This window comes from Amblyraja radiata, chromosome 22 (assembly GCF_010909765.2).
Source record: "Amblyraja radiata isolate CabotCenter1 chromosome 22, sAmbRad1.1.pri, whole genome shotgun sequence".
In the NCBI taxonomy this organism is placed as follows: domain Eukaryota; kingdom Metazoa; phylum Chordata; class Chondrichthyes; order Rajiformes; family Rajidae; genus Amblyraja; species Amblyraja radiata.
Window position 1 is genome coordinate 24177610 of NC_045977.1, and position 21785 is coordinate 24199394.

The window sequence follows — 21785 nt, forward strand, 5'->3', positions numbered from 1 at the left end:
AGGGGATGGAGTCCTTACAGGAAGCAGGGTGGGAAGAAGTGTAGTCCAGATAGCCCTGGGAGTCAGTGGGTTTATAGTGGATGTCGGTCAGTAGTCTATCATCTGCGATGGAGATAGTGAGGTCAAGAAATGGTAGGGAAATGTCGGAAATGGTCCAGGTGCATTTGAGTGCAGGATGGAAGTTAGTGGTGAAATGGATGAAGTTAGTGAGTTGTATGTGGGTGCAGGAGTTATCACCAATGCAGTCATCGATGTAGCGGAGGTAGAGTTCAGGGATACGGCCACGATATGCCTTGAACAAGAATTGTTCGACGTACCCAACAAAGAGGCAGGCATAGCCCATGCCCGTGCCCATACCTACGCCTTGTATTTGGAGGAAATGGGAGGAGTCAAACTAAAGGTTATTAAGGGTAAGGACCAGCTCCGCTAGGCGGAGGAGAGTGTTAGTAGACGGGGATTGGTTGGTTCTGCGGTCGAGGAAGAACCGGAGGGCTTTGAGACCCTTCTGGTGGGGAATGGAGGTGTAGAGTGACTGGACATCCATGGTGAAGATGAGGGAATGGGGGGCCTAGAAAACGGAAGTCCTGGAGTAGATGAAGAGCGTGTGAGGTGTCTTGAACATAGATAGGGAGGGATTTGACCAGGGGGGATAGGATGGAGTCGAGGTATGTGGAAATAAGTTTGGTAGAACATGAACAGGCAGAAACAATGGATCTGCCAGGACAGTCAGGTTTGTGGATTTTGGGGAGAAGGTAAAATCGGGCTGGGGAACAATGAGGTTGGAGGCTTGGGAGGGCAAGGAGCCAGAGTTGATGAAGTTAGTGATGCTAGAGATAGTGGCCTAGTGCTCTTCTGTGGGGTTAAGGTCCAAGGATAAGTAGGAGGAGGTGTCTGAGAGTTGGCACGTGGCCTCAGCCTTGTAGTGACAGCGCGCCAGACTACCACAGCACCTCCCTTGTTGGCAGGTTTGATCACCCAGTCTGGGGTTGTTGCAGAGTGAGTGGAGGGCTGGACGTTCAAGGGGGGGAGAGCAGATTGCTATAGAGGGAGTGCACCGTAGGTTCACCAGGTTAATTCCCTGGATGGCGGGACTGAAGTATGATGAAAGAATATGTCAACTGGGCTTGTATTCAGTGGAATTTAGAAGAATGAGCGGGGATCTTATAGAAACATGTAAAATTCTTAGACGATTGGACAGGGTAGATGCAGGAAGAATGTTCCCGATGTTGGAGGAGTCCAGAACCAGGGGTCACAGTTTAAGAATAAGGATTAGGCCATTTAGGACTGAGATGAGGAAAATCTTTTTCACCCAGAGAGTTGTAAATCTGTGGAATTCTCTGCCACAGAAGGCAGTGGAGGCCAATTCATTGGATGTTTTCAAGAGAGTGTTAGATTTTGCTCTTAGGGTAGAGGGAATCAAGGGATATGGAGAAAAAGCCGGATCGGGGTACTGATTTTGGATGATCAGCCGTGATCAGAATGGTGGTGCTGGTTCAAAGGGCTGAATGACCTACTCCTGCACCTATTTTCTATGTTTCTATGTAAGATGTAACCTCTGTGATTCAGGTAATTGGTATTGAAAAATAAATCTTGGGCAACAGATTGTCAGGTTCGGCATAGATCAGAAGAATGATTTTACATCAATTTCATGAACAGATCAAATAATTCTGAAACCATAGTGCATAAGTGCATAAGGTATAGGATCAAAAGAAGGTATCTTTGGCCCATGCACCTGCCTTGTTATTTGATTAGAACAAGGCTAATTTTTTATCACTATGCTGCTCTAGCTCCATATTCCTTGATTCTCATAACATCCAACATTCTATCGGTCTCTGTCATCCACTAACTCTGTGGCGGAATCGATACAGCTCCCTTGCATAGACAATTCTAAAGATTCACTATTCTCCGGGTGATGGAATTGGCCCCTTATTTTAAAATTGTGACCCATTTCCATAGCCGCCACAACCAGGGAAATATCAACTCCACATCTACAATGTCAGATTCTGGAAGAATGTTGGATATTTCAATGAGATCACATCCTATTCTTCAAAACTCGAAAAAGATAGATCTGGTCTGCATCATTTTTCCTCACGGGCAAAGCTCTTGTCCCAGGTGAAATTATACACAGTGACTCATTGTTGTCCTTCCAATATTACAAATCCAACTTTCCTGAAGTAGGAAGATCAGACATAACACAATATTCCAGACCTGGCTTATTAAAGTCTTCTACAATTCAAGTAAGGTACCTTTTATTCTTGTACTCAAAACCTCTTGCAATAAAGGCCAACATAATAATAGCTGTCTTATTGCTTGCAGAATCCGTATTGTATTTTTCAGTGATTCATAGACCTGGACACCCAGTTCCCTTGGAACACCAAGACTTTTTAATCTCTTGCCATTTAAAAAATCCTTTGCCTTTGTACTTTTTCCACTAAATTGGATGATCGTAATTTTTTCCATAATTATATGCTCTCAGCCATTCGTCTAGCTGTCTATATCACCCTGAAGGCACTCTGCCTCTTCCTCACAACTCACTCAGCCACCCAGCTTGATTATTTTACTTGGATATATTATTACTTGGTTCTCAATCAGTGATACAGTTGGGGTTCCAACATCAGTCAGTTCCCACGGCACACCTCTGGTCACAGCCTCAGTACAAAAATGACCCTTTTACCCGTATCTTCTTTCCTGCCTTGTAATCAAGCTTTAATCTACATTAGTATATTACCACCATTACCCTGCACTCCAGCTTTGTCCAATAACATATGAGGCATCTTATTGAAGAGTTCATGAAAGTCCAAATGTACCACATCCACCACTTTTCTCTTCTGTGTTCTGATAATTACAACCTCAAAATACTCAAGCAGGTTTGTCGAACATGATTTGTTATCACAAATCCATATTAATCCCATTTAATTGTTTTTCTGTTTTAGTGTCCTGTTACCACTTCTTTATGAATAGGTTCCAGCATGTTCTTTATGACTGATATTTGGATAACTAGCCTGTTGTTTCTTGGTTTCCTACTGAAATAGTGGGATTATATTTTATAGAAACTTTCCATCCTTGAGAAACTATTCTAGAATTTATGGATTTTTTGAAAATGTTTTCCATTACAATTTCCTCAGGATGTCAGTCATCAGGTTACAGATTTATCACTTTTCAATCCATGAATTTCTCTAACATTACTTTTTCACAAATGCTAATTTCTTTAGTGATTCATTCAAGCAGTGAAGTATCACTCGAATCGAAGGAAGGGACTAATTGGTTTCTCTTACTCAAAATATAATTTCTGTCTTATGTGGTATGATGCAGCAATGGAACTATGCACTGTACACTGCTGTGTAATGTATGTGGTGTGATATCTAGTGATGTGTACATTTAGCATCAGGCATGATGCAAAGTACTTGGTATCTTCGGTGCTTTTTGCAAATGTTGATCATGAAGAAGAATCGATTCATCAGTTAAGTGATGATGGTGGTTCATAACCAGGAGATTTATTTTCCTATTGATGTGATGACATAAGACTTCAGGAGGTCAGATGTCAACATTGAGGACCCCCATGGCTACTCCCCCACCTGCATACCTTGTGCTGCCCTTTCTGGTCACTGGCCTGTCAATGGAATAGGACTGTGATGACAGAGTATGCCACGATGTCTGCAATGTGTGAGTTTATGAGTATGGCTATGCCAGGATGTTGCATGAGGAGTTTGTGAACAGCTCTCCGAATTTAAGTACATCTTCAGATGTCTGTAAGAAGATCTTTGCTATTTTGATTGACTGGGAAACACTTTACTATGTCTAGAATTCGCACCCAGATCAATGAAGGTATTCTATCTGGTTTTATTCTTTTTTTGTATTAACACAGCAGACATAATAAAACAGAGTGGCTTGCTGGGTCATTTAAGAAGGCTGTGTTCCTTATAATCAATGTTTTCTGGCACATTGTGCAGAACTCTGGACTGTATGGCCATGTGGCACCATATAAGGACTGCACATTGTGTGCTGCTGTACAGTGAGTGGACTATAATCTCTGAAGCTTTGAAATAACAGCCGGAGGAACTGAGCAGGTCACGCCTGATCCTGTTCCCTCCAGCAGTTTGTTTTTTTTTGTTCTGGATTCCAGCACTTGCAGTCTTTCATGCCATCCTACTTTGTAGCTCTGTTCACTTTATACTATAGTATATAAGAAACAAAAGCAAGAAGCCATCAACTCCTCAACCTGCAAGTTCACAGCTGACTCACCAGCAGCATTTCACACCCTATCTCCACATCCCTTGTTTGTCGAGTGTACAAAAATCTATCAACCCCCGCTCTGTACGAATTAATAACTGAGTCTCTATAACTTTCCAGGGTCGAAAGTTTTTAAAGTTTCACCACTGAGTGAAGAAATCTCTCCTCAAGCAGCAATTTACTCAGCTTCCTGCTCTCTCCCCATCTGTTCCCTTGGTCATGGCATTTTCTGTTGGACATTTGCATTCAGGTGTCTGAAGCGATATCTCTTCCCTTGATGACCAGTGTAGCCGGTAATTTAGTGTGCTGGTTCGTCTGATCATTCTCATTAAACCAATCTCCTGTATATCTTGCTCGCAAATTTTCTCTTCATTTGAGCCTCTGATGGGGTCATATAGAATCAGGACCTTCGGCCAACTGGTCATAGAGTTGTACAGCACAGAAATGGGCAACATCGGCCCACCTCATCTACCCATTCACCCTGCCTATCTGTTACAATCCCATTTGCCTGCATTAGTTCCATATCCCTCATTTAGGTACCTGTGCAGAAGCCTCTTTAGTGTTTCTACTGTTCCTGCCTCCAACAGCTGGGCATTATGAAACAGACTGCGACTAACTATCTTATCTATGCCACTGCTGATTTTATAAGCCACTATCATGTCACCTCTCAGCCTCCTTCGCTCCAGAGACAACAGCCCAAGTCTATCTAATCCCTCTATATAACTCATGTTGATAATTATGTACCCATTTAGACTAATAAAGACCAGCCCCTCCAACTACCTGCTGCCCACTCCTCAGGTGTGACCACCTCACTAAACTCACATCTACAATGATTTTAACATCCTGGATGAACCTGAGTGCCTCCAACTCCAGTTTCCTCATGCGGTCAGTCAGGAGCTGCAGATGGACGTACTTCACAAAGGCATAGTGACACGGGACACTGGTAGATTCCCTCATCTCCCATATCCTACAGGAGGAGCCTATGCCTGCCCAAATGGCCTTCCTGATTGCATTCAGTTTGAAGAATAAAGTTAAAAGGGTAAAGTTAAAAGACCTTGCCTGCTCTTACCTGTACCTCTTTTCAGCCTACTGAAAAGCCTCACAAACCAAAGCCTCAGCATGTACTACTCAAACACTAACTGCCTCTCTCCCTCACTGCCTCTCTCCCTCAGTCTCTCCCTCACTCACACTTTCCCTCAGTGTCTCCCTCACTACCTTTCTCCCTCACTGCCTCTCTCCCTCAGTCTCTCCCTCACTCACACTCTCCCTCAGTCTCTCCCTCACTCACACTCTCCCTCAGTGTCTCCCTCACTGCCTCTCTCCCTCAGTCTCTCCCTCACTCACACTCTCCCTCAGTGTCTCCCTCACTACCTTTCTCCCTCACTGCCTCTCCCTCACAGCCACTTCCACACACTGCCACTCCCACACGCTGTCTCACTCACTACCTCTCTCACAATGGCTACTTCAAGATGGCCTCTCTGCTAGAGCCCACACTTTCTGAAGTTCTGAATTCATTCACTATGCCTGTCAGGATCGGAAAGCATTTACGCCTCACCTTGCTCGGTATGAGCATTGAATTTTTCAACCTCAGGATACTTCAAGTGCTTCCTCTCTCCTGCCCTCTTCCCCTCATACCCTTCCGAAAATCTAAAACTCTTTCATTCCTCTCCCCGTTGTTTCCATATTTCCTCCTTTATCACTTATCACCTTCCACCTCCACCCTTCTCTCACCTGACTCCATCTTTTCATTATCTCATTATCTGTCGCGACCTAACCCTCACTAGCTATTGACTCCCTGCTCCACCCCTACACACCTAGCTCCATCTTCTTCCTCCTCACCTGATCCCATCTATCACCTGCCAGATTGCTCTCACCTCTTTACATCACTGTCTCTTCCTAACTCAGTCCAGATGCAGGGTCTCGACCCGTAACATTCACTCTCCCTTTGCCTCCACAGATGCTGCTTGACCCGCTGAGATTCTGCTACAGTTTTTGTTTTGCTCCAGTGTTCTTGTACTCTGTGCTTCTGTTTCTAAAACCCAGCCACTTTCAATGATTTATGCGCATGTACCCTAATGTCAACAAAAAAAGGAAATATATATAAGGTTTAGGAAGCTGAAAATAAGACAAGACCCTCGAGGAATATAAAGGAAATAGGAAAGAATTTAAACAAGAAATTAGGAGGGGCTAAAAAGGGGCGATGAAATGCCCTTGGCATGTAGGATTGTGAAGATTCCCAAGGCATTTTATAAATATATATATCAGGAACAAGAGGGTAGCCAGGGATAGGGTAGGTCCACTCAAAGACTAATGGAAGAAATTTATACCTGGAGCCAGAGGAAGGAATGAGGGTCTTAATGACTACTTTGTACCAATATTCAGCAGGGAGAAGGACATAGACAAAGCTGCAGAAAGCGTGAGGTATGTTGGTATTCACCGGAAATGTTGATATTAAGGAGCAGGAGGTATCTGGTGTGAACAGTAAAGGGATAGGAGATATATAGAGGGATATGGGCCAAACGTGGGGAAATGAATGGTTATCTTGGTCAGCTTGGATGAGTTGGGCCATAGGATCTGTTTCCGTGCTGTATCGCTCTATGACTCTATGGTGCCTTGAAAAACATTAAGGTGGATGTTTTCTGGGCCTGATGAACTCTATCCCAGGTTATTAAAGGAGGCAAGTGAGGAAATTGCTCGGACTAGTGTAGGCAGTCTAAAACCAGAGGGCATAAGTTTAGGTGAAAGGGGAAACATTTAAAGACCTGATGGACATTTTCTTTCATATAGAAAGTGGTGGGTATATGGAACGAGCTGCCAAAGTAGTGGAGGTGGGTATAATTACAGCATTTAAATGGCGTTTGGACTGTGCATGGATAGAAAATGGTCTAACTATAGGCAAGACTAGCTCAAGTAGACAACTTGGATGACATGAACAAGTTGGGCCGAAGGACCTGTTTCCATGCAGAATTATAATGATTCTATGGTCAGGCAAAGCATGCTGTCCTGAAGAATTCCTGCAAGGCTAGATTGATTGGTCTTCGACAACCACAGCCACTTTCTTTGCAGAGCAAGGCTGTGTTAAGGTCTTGTACCAAATGAACCTGGCAAAACCCAAACTGGGTGTCAAGACCAGTTACTGGTAAGCAGGAGATATTGTCAATGACAATGTGGCTGAATTTACTGATGACCAATAGACTGATTGGACAGTAATTAGCTTTACTGGCTTTCACTAATCATTGTATACTTATTCCAATAACTGTTAATTCTGTCCCTAATTACCATTTCTAAAATATTCATCACCACTGAGGTTCAGTTTACTTACTTACTTACTTTTCTGAACAAGGAAGAGACATTCCCAATTCTGCAGTGCTCAGACACCATAGATGTTAGGTAGCCTTGTGTAAATGCCTGTGCAATTTTCAGCCTAACCTCCCTCAGAGAATGTGTGATGGAAAGATACTAAGCTACACACACACACATATATATATATATATATATATATATATATATTGAAACATATCTGAATATAAGAAACTCAAAGTTTGTGGACAGATAAAATATACAAAATGCGAAACGAGATCTGGGGGTCCTTGTTCATCAGTCATTGAAAGTAAGCATGTAGGTAGAGCAGGCAGTAAAGAAAGCGAATGGCATGTTGGCCTTCATAACAAGAGGAGTTGAGTATAAGAGCAAAGAGGTCCTTCTGCAGTTGTACAGGGCCCTATTGAGACCACACCTGGAGTATTGTGTGCAGTTTTAGTCTCCTAATTTGCGGAAGGACATTCTTGCTATTGAGGGAGTGCATCGTAGGGCACGAGGTTAATTCGTGGGATGGCGGGACTGTCATATATTGATAGAATGGAGCGGCTGGGCTTGTATACTGGAATTTAGAAGGATGCGAGGGGTTCTTATTGAAACATATAAGATTATTAAGGGTTTGGACACAGTAGACGCAAGAAATATGTTCCCGATGTTGGGAGAGTCCAGAACCAGGGGCCACAGTTTACGAATAAGGGGTAACCAATTTAGAACCTAGATGAGGAAAAACTTTTTCACACAGAGGGTTGTGAATCTGTGGAATTCTCTGCCTCAGAAGGCAGTGGAGGCCAATTCTATGTATGCTATCAAAAGAGAGTTGGATAGAGATCTTAAAGATAGCTGAGTCAGGGCATATGGGGAAAAGGCAGGTACGGGGTACTAATTGTGGATGATCAGCCATGATCACAATGAATGGTGGAGCTGGCTCGAAGGGCCGAATGGCCTACCGCGCACCTATTATCTATTGTCTATTGAAACGGATGAGACCAAGATTGCTTTATAGTGGAGGCATTTACCCAACTCTTTAATCTGGGCAGGATGTGTCATGGCTCAGTGCAAGTGAAGCATCACCCCTTGCTCTCTGTACTCCAGACTCCTACCCTACATAGAGACTGTGGTAGGAGTCTGGAATACCGAGAGCAGGAGGTGATGTTTGACTTGCACTGGGCCTTGTCCACAGCTCATCCAGGGTAAAGTGTTTTGTTAGGGAGAGTGTATCTGAAGCTGGAGGGCAGTGCAGTGCAGAATGACCCCTATGTTTAGAGAGTGAGGGCAGATTGTGAGAACTTTGTTTGTATTCACTTGGGTACAGAAAACTGAGGGGTGCTATGTTGGCAGTATTGGGAATAAGATTTGATGGGATAATTAGAGTGTAACTATTTCCCAGGTAGAAAATCCAGAAAGTTCTAGTCGGGTAGGGGTGAAAGAGTTGGAAACCTAATTCCTCCCTCTCCAAAGGACTGTGGATGGTGGGATAATTGGAGTTTTAAAAATTGAAGTGTGCAAAGTTTTATTAGTCTCAGATATCAAGAGATATAGAGTTAAAGAAGGGAAGTGGAGCTGAGGTGCAGAATGGGCGGGTTCTGAGTTATAGACAGAGGAGGCTCCGGGGAGTGGCAGACTCCTTCAACTCCAGTGGAATATGTGAGGAGGTGATGGTGGACATACAACTGAAAACAAAAACACATTAAAAATAACAGAAGCCAATGCGATTCAGTGGGGATTATGAGGAAGAAGAAGAAAGCTTTTAAAGCATTCAAATGTTTGGTGGGCAGGAGAATTCAGAGAGTCTTAGAGTCAGGGAAAGTGGATGAAAACATTCAGAACGTGCCAAAATAAGCACTGAATGTGAGGTTACTGACAACATGCCAGAGTACTGGTTTGGAAAAAGAGAGAGTGGTGTCTCAGACGATGTACTGCAGCAATAGTAGAAAAAAAGAAAATTAGAATCCAATAGCTGTACATAAGTGGTTCCATATTAGGCAATGAGAATATCATTGATGAATGTTAGCTAAACTGCAAAGAGGTTCCTTGAATGACTTGGAATTATTTAAACTGCAGACCAATAAATCTATCCAAGAGTTTGCGGAAATGGCAGCATTTGATCCTGGTACTGTACACATTTCTTTGTGCCGCAGGATGAATCTTCAGGATTTCCATCTCCTAAAGTTAGTTCAGTGATTCTCAGTGTTCTTCTGACCATACGAGTTACAGCTGCTCCTCACTCCTTACAGTGAGAGAACCTGTGCAAGATTGGACCAGTGCAGGAACTGCTTTGCAGTTAATTTGAGATGAAGGAAAGGCTATAAGCTATGAATGTTGATATTTTTTCTAATGTTTAAGTGTGCCTAAATATTTCAGGGTATTTAGTATGTTTAAGATTTTAAAGGTATGCTTCATTGTTTTTGGTGTCATAAAACAGTAACATGCAGTGTGTTAAGAGCATTCTAAGCTGATAGCCATGTGGCATGAGTTATTTCAGCTATTTTGTGGGCAGGGCTTATTTTGATCCTTCCCATGTGATCCATTGGCATCAAGACGGTGTTGTTATGAAAGTTCAGGCCTCCTTCTCGTTCTTTCTTGAGCTTTTGGAGGTTTGTGCAGCTCTCACCATTAATCTAAAATTCAAAAACATATTGAACTGCTTTGAGTGAACCAATTATGCAGTTTAAAAAGCAAAAGAATATGAAAGATGACAAATTGAACCAGAAAACATGTTTATTTTATATTCATTCTGAGAACAACAGGTACAATGACAAGGCCATCACTTTCATCACGCAGACTGCAGCAGTTCAAAACCAGGCTTATTATTACCGACTCCTGGGCAATTAATGATGGGTAATTACCCATCATTAATTGCCCAGGAGTCGGTAATAATAAGCCTGGTCTTGAACTGCTGCAGTCTGCGTGATGAAAGTGATGCTGGGTACTTGACCCAAAACTTTGAATATCCATTTGCCTCCACAGAAGCTGCTTGCCCTGCTGGGTTCCTCCAGCAGTTTGTTTTTTGCTCCACATTCTAGCATCTGCAGTCTCCTATGTGTACGGGTGTACACTGGTGATGTGTTTCCAATAGGGATTGTGTGACTTGGAGGGCAACAGTCAGCCAGTGGTTTTCTTTGGATCATTTCCAATAAGAGAGAATCCAACCATCTACTACTGAAATTCAGTGGCATTACTGTTGCCGATTCCCCTATCGTCAGCATCCTGCGAGACACCACCATTGACCAGAAAGTCTACTGAAGTGGCCACATAACTACTGCAGCCACAAGTGCAGGCATGAGGCTGGATATCTTGCGGTGAGTGATTCAACTCTGGAGATCTGATAGACTTTCCACAATCTCCAAACCGCAAGGGGTGGCACAGTAAGCAACGGTAGAGTTACTGCCGTACAGCACCAGAGACCCGGATTCGATCCTGACTACAAGTACTGTCTGTACAAAGTTTGTATGTTCTCCCTTTGAGGCCAGTTCATTGGCTATATTTAAGAGGGAGTTAGATGTGGCCCCTGTGGCTAAAGGTATCAGGAGGTATGGAGAGAAGGCAGGTACAGGATACTGAGTTGGATGATCAGCCATGATCATATTGAATGGCGGTGCAGGCTCGAAGGGCCGAATGGTCAACTCCTGCACCTATTTTCTATGTTTCTATGATGGCGTAGGTTTTCTCTGGGTGCTCTGGTTTCCTGCCACACTCCAAAGACGTAGGTTACTTGGCTTTGGTAAGTTGTAAAATTGTCCCTAGCGTGTGTAGGTTGGTGTGCAGGGTGATTGCTGGTCGGCCTCGGTGGACTGAAGGGCCTGTTTCCGCGCTATATCTCTAAAGTCAGGAATGTGATGGTACTTTGTCCACTTGCCTGGATGAGTGCTTTGAAAAACATTCAAAAAGCAGCTATTTTGATTGATAACCCATGAATCATTACAAATATCGAATCACTCTGCCATTGCTGCTTCAGGGCTGTGTACAACCAACAGAAACTACAGTAATTACTTACTAGGGCTATTCCACCAACATCTGCCAAATCTGTGAAGTCTACAACCAAGAAAAGCAAGGTGCATGGGAACAGTTCCCCATGCAAGTTACTCCCCATTTTGACTAGACACCGCCTATCTAGTTGAATACATTATGGGACTAGCTTCACCAGATAATGGTATCAGTTCAAAAATAACCTTTCCAAAGGGTTCAACATCACCTTGCAAAAAATTAGGAATGGACTATAAATGCTAGACACATGTGCTCTTTTCCTACATAAAATAATTACAATTAAATTTGAAAAATTCAAGCACAGCAAAGTGCTCACTCCCATTTGAAGCTTTAATCTGAATTATTAATATTGATATCATAAACCTTAATTTTTTGGAAATGGTTTCAGTTTTGATTGTATTTCTTCTCAATTTCAAATACATGTATCAACATTTCACAGCTCCACTCCTTTAAAAAAAAAAGCTGTACTAATTACTTTCCATGAGTACCAATGCATGACAATTTGCAATCAGAAATATTCAGCTTCTCTCTTACACTTAATAATTAATCAGATAGAACTGGGCAAATGATGCCTTCAACTAAAGATATGTCAAAGTGTTATATAGTCACACAGCACAGAAAACAGGCCCTTTGGCCCAACATGCCCACACTAACCATCAATTACCCATCTACACTGATCCCATTTACCAACATTCAATCTATACCTCAGTAATTCAAGTGCTCATCATGATACTTCTTGAATGTTGTGGAAGTACTTGCTTCCACCACCCACTTAGACACTACTTTGCAGATTGCAACCACCTTTTGGTGAAAAGATTTTTTCCTCTGATCCCTTGTTTTATTTTTCTGCTAATTCCTTATTCCTCATTATAATTTGAACTGTTGGAGTCTGTGTGAGATCCACATTAAATTTGTTAATTATTTCCTTGTTACATAACTACAAAAGCTCTTACAATTTGTTTTCTGGCTTTCGAACTGGCTTAATCTTGTTTTTACTTTCTCGTTTCTTGTCAACGTCTTGATCCTTTGTTAATTCTGAACTTTTCCCAGTGCTCAAGCTTCCTGCTTTTTTTTATGCCTGTTCCTTTGATGTAATACTACCTTTGACTTCTCTTGATAGCCACATCTGGACCATTGTTTCTGTTGGGTGCTCTTTGCTATATATATTATTACGTAAACTATTGCAGGATTTCATTGTGGATCATTTGTCGAACAGGATCGTGTGCAGGTTTGTGGAGAGATTGTCCCAAATGTATAGTGAAAGAATCATTTTCTGATATGTTTTAGTGAAGGAGTCAATGAAGATTTGGAATTTGACCACTGTGTGTGCATCTATGAGGCATCTGATTAGGATGATTAGGGTGATCTTTGTTCTGGTATGGTGTTTAAAGGTTGTAAAAATGATCATACAAAAGTTGAACAGTTTGACATTTGTATTATAGATAATGCTGCTACTGTGGAAAGTTTATTGAAGGTGGGAAACAGTGTGGCAATGATAAAGAAGTGGAACAAAGTAAAGGCACTGGGAATGGGGTCTGTGGTGGACTTATTGGTTAGGATTATGGAATAGGTTACACATCATTATATATTATTAGTAGAATGTTTGGTCATTTCTGATGAAAGCCAGTTTTGGGAAAGGACGTAAGGATATAGAGACCAGTGTAGGTCACCTGCATTCCATCCTGTGCTGCCATTCAGTTTGATCATCACTTATGACTTACCAGGCCTCAAATCCATATCCTCGTGGCCATCGATGACATGCCTCAATAAGATTCCACCACCATTCTTTAAACTGCAAAGAATACAGACCCAACTTAAGCTATGATCGGAAACGTCACCCATTCCTTTTCTCCAGACATGCTGCCTGACACTGAGTTACTCCAGCATTTTGTACCTATCTTCAGGAAATTATACACTGGTTAACCTGAGATGTGGAGACAATGCTACAGTCAATTATAAAATATTCAGTGTCGATTTTAAACAGAAAACCATAGGAAGCGTGACAAGAACAGGCAGCGTGGATTTTTCAAAGGGAAATTATGATTGACCAATCTAATGCAGGGAAAGAACTATTATGGGCAGTTAAGGGGGGCTCTGGGAAAAAGTATTTTGTTGGTGTGTAACTTTGAGACTGAATTGACATGTAGTCCAGGGTAGTCTCCAATCATCTTCCCTTGCTTTTGGAAAACGATCTCACTCTGCCGAGGCCACGTAGCATCAGGTAAGCTGTGGCCATTCCACTTTAAAAAGCATCATGCACCGTGTCTTCCACTCATCAAAATGCTGGAGTGAAAACAAGTCCTCACCCTGAGGGACTGTTGAAGAAGAATATTTCACATCTCTAACTCCGAGACACAGCTGAGGACAGTGCAACTAACTCTCAGTGAGTGTGTGAGGAATGTATTGACACACCACTGCCACAGCTTCTTAGGCGTTTAATCTTGTGTAGATCAGCACCTGTTCAACATGTGTTGCATTTCTTAAAATTTCCTACACGCTTATTCGAGTTTCAGAGAAAGAGTTACCCAATTTCTGAGCATACCTTGGCCCAGACTATTGTTATTTTATGCCTACATTCCTAAGGTACACCTGCTCACCATATCTGACTGGAGAAAGCTGTGTGAATGACCACATTGTACTCTGTAGATGAAGTCAAACTGTTCACAAAGTACAAACAGTAAAAATGAAATTTTTGCTTTACGCTTGGCAGACAAGAAGAATTTCTCTTATTTAACGATGTGACCAGCACCCAAGAGTTTGAAATATTTAATCTTTTTTGTGGGAGAAGTGAATAATATTATTATGGGGGAGAGAACTATTTACGAGAAGTGATTCGTGAAAGATTTCCAGGCCAGGTAGACATGGCAGAGTACAATTCCTGAATGTATTTGAGATCGACAGTTTTCTTATAGTTTTGTGTGTAGTTTTATACACTGAGGCTGTGAGATTTATTATACTGTCATGTACACTATGCATGTGGTTTATTACCCAATATTGCACGTATAATGTATTGGACATAGGATGCACATGATTATATAGCATTGTTCAGTATGTCTTTGTGTCTGTGAGAAACAGGCAATATTTATACTGCATTGTGTGGTCATGGCAATTATAGAACTGTATTGCATTGGGAGCATATGAGGCTTATACTGTATTCTACAGTAAGTAATTATGCATCTGTGATTTATGATATATTTTTCAGAGGATGTAGTCTATTATACCTTGTATTATTGTGCATAACAGTAAGTTACTACTTTCATATATTGATCAGAATATATGTTAAAATAATAACACCGTATTGTGGGAGTTATGAAACTATTATAGAGGGCGTGTGCAAAACTTGTACTTTATAAGAATGATTCTATTTGTATCTTATTTTCGGAGAACATGTGGTCTATTATATCATGTTATTGTATGTTTGACCTATCAATGTGTGAAATTATTCTGTAATATATAAGAAATAAGCAAAATATATTATACTATAATGTATAGTTAATACAATATTTATTTTGTGTTGTAGAGAATATGTGAGGTTTATTATATTGTATTGTACAGAGGTTTATTGTACTATAATTTGCAAAGAATATAGGGATTATTATACCTTATTTTATTGAGTGTATGTGCGAGCGCATGCAAGCCTGTGTATGTAGGGATATCTCGTGGCTTCTTTTTACTCTCCTAATTTCCTACTTAAGTGTACTCCTATATCCAGATACTTTTCAAGGAAGTCTCGTGATCCTGGCTGCACTGACCAGGCAAAGCTCTTTTTGATTGGCACCGACCAAGCCGTTTAGTGCTGCTCAGACCAAGGACAGCCAAGGACACTGCACACTACACTGACCAGCACAGTCATGCTGCAGTACACTGGCCAGACACAGCCTGTTTGTGCTGCACCCACCACGACATTGACACCTCCAAGATCAAGGACATACAGTTAGAAGCAGAGTGAAGCTTTGCAGTGTGATCTTTCTTAAATTGTTGAAATGCACACCTCAAGGTTAGATTTTATCACAAGCTTTTTCAGCACTATTAGCCGTAAAATCAATTTAATTTAGTAAATTGCTATTGTGAGCATTTCCAGATCACTTCCATTGCAAAATTCAATCGGGTGCCCCTGGCCGTGATCTACAGGGGTGCATCTGGCATGTTTCCAATGTTAGACATGAACCCAATGATGTTAATCATCTTGCAGGCATGTCACCATCGGGCCATGAGCTCCATTGGGATGACAATTATAAGGCAGCACAACTCAAAGCAGGAAACTACAACAACTAGCTTTAAATCCTTCTTCAGGCTCTTTCCATGCATTGTAAAGTTTAATCTCACAGTTTGCTGCTCACTGTGACATTAGAGAAGCTGCTTCCACTCTGTATTTAAGAAGAAACATACAGGCAGCCCTCCCAGCAGTAAACCTTAGTTTGATACAGGTTTCAGAATTTCCTTGGAGTCAATGTCACATATCCTGAAAGCTCTCATTCTCCTTCATTCTTAGGGATTCACTTTGCCAGATATCAGCAGTCAGCCCACCAAGGTTGTGATCAATAGCATAAGTCAAGCAACATTAGTGCAGAGAATGGATGAATGCATCCAATAGGCTGCAGTCATTTGCCATTAGGAAGGGAATTATCTGAACGACTGCAACATGTTTTATCTGCCTTTGCATTGTTGGTGTGAGCAACATCATAACCTGTCCAATGTTAAATTCAGTCTTGCAAGAATTTGAATTATCAGCATAATTTTAATTTAAAATTAAATAATGAATAAACAGTTCAAATAGAACATTGCATGCACAATATTTAGGTATAAAGACAATGTTGTTATGTCCCTCCTATAAAGGCCTAGAACTACAATGCAATGCCTCCCTCACCATCCATCACTGTTGGCAACCAGACTGCTCTCTCAGCTTTCAGCTTCTGATCTATGCCAGATATGACTGACGCATTCGCACCCTGCATTCTTGCAGACGTCTCCATGAAGTCAGTTCGATACTCATGCATCCTAAGAGCGATGAACTCACAGATGGCATCTCTGCTGACATGGCAGCTCGTTGTTCTTGCACACGCTGCTCCCAGGAAGCACAGATCTATACTGTGCTTCGATCAGTGAGGCAGCATTAAGGCACTGGGAGCTTGTATGGCTTCTGCCTGTGTCTCCGCAGCAGGTGGCACCTGGCCAGTAGCTGCTGTTATCAATGCCCAGCATGTCACCCTGAATGGGAAGTGAGGTGTACCTGGCCATGCTAAACCACTCGCAGAAGGACGGATGTTGTTCCAGAGGTACACCCTCTCTTTATGTCTTGCCTAGGAAAGCACAAGGATGCTTGTGAGGTGTCATTGGGAGAATGGAGCAGCATGGATGTATAGTATAGTGTATTCATCAGACAAATCAAAAGAGAATGGATTGATGAGAAGAATAAAGTACATATACAGTATACAAGAGATATACAGTACAAAAACGGGCCTTTCGGTCAACACATCCACGATACTCCTTCCTAAAAGTACCTGTCCAATTGCTTTTTAAATATCATAATTATACTTGCATTTAAAACATTCGCTGGCAACTTTTTCCAGATCTCCTGTAACTTTCTCCCCTCACACCTTAAATATATAGTCTCTAATTTTAGATTCACACACTCGAGAGAAAGACATACAGCAGAATGTCGTTGGTGAGACTACAGTTGGCCTACTGCGTTCAGTTCTGTGCTATAGGAGGTATGTTAAGCTTCCATCAGCAATTGAAAAGAACCAGCCAAAGGGAAAAGGAGGTGGGGTGACGTTAATGAAGGAAAGCAGCAGACCAGTGTCGAGTGGTGATACAGAGGCAGTTGACGGTGATGTGGAATCCAGCTGGGTGAACAGCAGGTGATGGAAGACATGGGCAGGAGTGGTCTTTAGACTCCAAAATGTGACCTGTCGATAGGGTGGGAGCATCAATGGGGATCTGATTGTAGAAGCAGAATTTATGGAGTGTTTTTAGCCCAATACCTTGTGGAACCCCCCCCCCCCCCCCCCCCCCCCCCCTCCAGAAACAAGCTATTTCAGATTTAGTCTCATGTAGTGAAGGAGAGTTAATGAGAGATCTCGTGGTTAAGGATCATTGGGGCGATGACCATAATATAAAGGAATTCTAGGTACAGTTTGAGGATGAACAACAGAGGTTCAGAACCGACGCCTTCAGTTTAAATTCGGGCAACTCTAATGGAGCTATGGAAGTTGTACTGGACGACAAGTTAAGAGGCAGGTCAGTCGAGGAACAGTGGCAGATATTCACATGGCTGGTCTAGAATGCTTAGCAAAGGTTTATCCCAGTTAAAGACCAGACTAGATGCCTGTACTGAAGAAACTGTACCCTGGGACCATATCCCAGTATTCCTGGGATCCTACCTATGACCCATGCAAGCACACAACCACAGGATTCAATCCCAATATCAAAGGCATTGTATGCAAACATTCTTCAGATCCTAACCCATTACTGATGGGCTGCACCTCAGCAACTACACAATGCTTTAATTGTAATTGGGGAAGGATACAATGGAAAGCAGTCTGCTAACAGGAAGGAACAAAATTCATTGCCACATACAGCTGTGAAGGCCAAGAAATGGGGCATTTTTAAGGTGGAGATTGACAGATTCTTGATTGGTAAGGGTGTCAAGGGTTATGGAGAGAAGACAGGATAATGGGAAAGATAGACCAGCCATGATTGAATGGCTGAGTAGACTTGATGGGCCGAATGGACTAATTCTGCTCCTATGACATAAATGTATGAACAGTGGAACTGTCTCTGAAGCATTATGGATGCCAAATTGGATTCAGCTGAAAGATATGGTAGGGCCACATCACACACATCAGAAGCCTGCAGCCCTACAAGCAGTGAAAGAAGGAACTGTCAAGCAATCAATCACTTGCTCTCATATCACTTAATGCAGCATTGACCTTCTTAATGACAAATTATCAGCGACAAGTCCTGTAATTAATAGTGACGAAAGCTGAGCAAACATTGTGAAATGGCCATGAAAAGATCTGCACACCGTGCTAAAACCTCAAACAAAAGATGCAGTTATAGTGCCTAATGGACACCAGGAAACCAACTTTTTCAGAGGAGAAGAATAATAACAGCAAATTGTTTTTTTAAATGTTCACTGAGAATAATTATTGGCCAGTTGTTACTGCTAGCTGCAAAACAAGTGAGAAGAGCTACATCTGTTATCTGCTTTAATGGAGGATGATCAAGGTATTATTGACAACAGGGAGAAATAACCAGGAAAGGAATGATGTGGCAGGTGGAGATGTAGGAGTATGAGTGGAACAAAGTGAGCTCTGGGAATTTAGGGCAGTGTGTCATCGTGTGCAGAGCAGCAATGATACGGTGATATTCTCACCACTACTCCAGAAATTGAGGTATAAATTCAACCTCAGCGAAAGCCTATTATAAAGACAGAGATAACAGGATGCTCAGAAAATATCAACAGGACTGCATAATGTTAACATGGATTTCTGGAAGGGAAAGCATGTTTATCAAAGCTATAACACTTTTGAGAGTATTACTGGTAGAACAAATAGGAGGAACAGTGAATGAGGTGTGTTTCGATTTTCAGAATGTTGTTGTGAAGTCCCACGTGGTGTGTGAAGTTAAAGTTCAAGGTATTGAGACAAGAATTGGCATGGATTAAAAATAGATTGGCAGACAGGAAATAGAGTAGGAATAAATGGGGTATCTTTGATATGGCAAGCAGTGACGTAGTGGACGATTGTGGGAACCAATGCTTGGCCTCAGTTTTGGTTTAAGAAACAGAATGTGAGATTTCAAAGTTTGTCAGTGACAAACTGGGTGAAATTGAGAAATGTAAGAAAGATGCAGAGGTTTCTAAGACAACGTAGACAGATTGAGCTTCAATGGGAAAAGCAAATTGTGTTGATTAGGATGTATTGATGTATAAAGAAACTTGAGTGTTCTTGTAGTAGCCCCCCCTCGGTCATGACTGACCATGGGTGATGCATCCTAGTAGTTGGCTGAAGGTACACAAAATTGCTGGAGAAACTCAGCGGGTGCAGCAGCATCTATGGAGCGAAGGAAATAGGCGACGTTTCGGGCCAAAACCCTTCTTCAGACTGATGGGGGGTGGGGGGGAGAAGGAAGGAAAAGGGGAGGAGGAGGAGCCCGAGGGCGGGTGGATGGGAGGGTGGGAGGAGACAGCTAGAGGGTTGAGGAAGGGGAGGAGACAGCAAGGACTAGCAAAATTGGGAGAATTCAATGTTAATGCCATCCGGACGCAAGGTCCCCAGACGGAATATGAGGTGCTGTTCCTAGTAGTTGGCTGCTTGCTCCAAACCTCAGCTAGAGCAGCGTCGCTTGTGGCTGAAGAGACCAATGCGGGAGTGACAGTTTCTGTCGCAAAGGTCATATTTGCGTGTGGTCTCTGGTTTGTTGAAGTTGCTGCGCTCCTTTCTGCGTGCCCACTTGTCTGCCGCTGCTTTCAACAGTTTCTCCTCTCCCGTTTTGAGATGTTGGTTCAGGGTACCTCTCCACCTCGTGCGGTCAGCTGCAAGGCTCTCCCAGGACTCCACATCGATGTCGAGCGCCTTCATATCTCTCTTGCAGACATCCTTGTAACGTAGCTGGGGGCGGCCGATTTTTCTCCTCCCAGATATCAGCTCTCCATCGAAGATGTCTTTTGGAATACGGCCATCCTCCATGCTGTGGACATGGCCCAGCCACCGCAGTCTGCGCTGCCTGAGTAGAGTGTACATACTGGGAAGGCCAGCGCGAGACAGGATCTCTGCCTTGCCAGGATATGCCCAGTATACGGTGGATGCTTCTCAGGTGGAAGGTGTTCAGTCTTCTCTCCTGCCTGGCATATGTAGTCCATGTCTCACTGCCGTACTGTTGACACAGGCGTTGTAGACTGCTATCTTTGTATTCACTGTCAGCTTTGGGTTGGTCCACACTCGAGTTGTGAGGCGAGCGAGAGTTGTAGCTGCCTCCCCGATCCTCTTATCAATCTCTGTGTCCAAGGAGAGGTTGTCGGTGATGGTGGAGCCGAGGTACGTGAACTGATGGACGGAATCAAGTTCGTAGTCATCGATGATGATGACAGTTGGAACCTCTGTATCCTGCCCGACGTCGTCTTCTTCAGTGTTCTTGAGCTGGAGAAAGTGGTTAAAAAAGTAAATTAAATTGTTGTTGGCCTTAGGTCGACAAGATTTGAATGCAGGAATAGGGATGTCTTGCTATAATTATACAGGGCCTTGGTGATCTACATTTGTACTATTGTGTGAGATTTTGGTCTATTCGCCGAAGAAAAGATACATTTGCCAGCGGGTGTGAAGATTTACCAATGGATTCTTGGCTTGCAGAATCTGTCTTATGAGGAGAGTTTAAGTTGAGCTTCTCCAGCATTTTTGTGTACCTTAGAGTTTAAGTTAACTCAGTTTGCCTTCACTGAACTTCAGAAGAATGACATGGCATCTAATTGAAACAAAATTCTGACAGGGCTAGACAGACTGCAAGCCAGAAGGATATTTCGCCTGACTAAGGTATCTCAAATATAAGGTCACAGTGTCAGATTACAGTGCAAGATATTTACAATGAGATGAGAAATGATGTCATCAGAGGGCATAGAAACTGTAAAATTTGTTATCACAGAGGGTTGTAATGGCCAAACTACTGAATATTTCTAAGAAATAGATCAATAGATTTCTAGATACAACAGACATTCAACAGTATTGGGAATGATTTATTATTGTTACGTGTACCAAGATACAGTGAAACATTTTATTTGCATGCTATCCAGTCAAGTTATACCATTACATGTATACACCTTGATTATAAACACAAATTGCTGGAGTAACTCAGCGGGACGAGCAGCATTTCTAGAGAGAAGGAATGGGTGACGATTCGGGTTGAGACCCTTCTTCAGTCTCGACCCGAAATGTCACCCATTCCTTCTCTCCAGAGATACTGCCTGGCCCGCTGAGGTTTTGTCTATCTTTGATTTAAATCAGCATCTGCAGTTCTTTCCTACTCCTTGATTAGGTTGGCTGCTTTGCTGAGGCAACATGAAGTGCAGGTGAAGTCATGAAGCTGCACCACATGTAGATGCTTTTGATGGTGGGGAGGGCTGTGCCATAGATGGACAATACCACCATTGGTAATTCATTCAACCAAGCACAGTGGTGTCATTGGCAAATTTATAGATGTCTTTGGAGCGCTACCTAGCCACAAATCATGTGTGTAAAGGGAGTAGAGCAGGGGGC

General features: G+C 42.5%; 1 protein-coding gene across 1 annotated transcript in view; it reads left to right on the top strand.

Annotated features, from left to right (window-relative positions):
* The window catches only part of ntn3 (netrin 3), a 102352-nt gene that overhangs the window by 71616 nt on the left and 8951 nt on the right, over positions 1-21785 (top strand). The window lies entirely within an intron of this gene.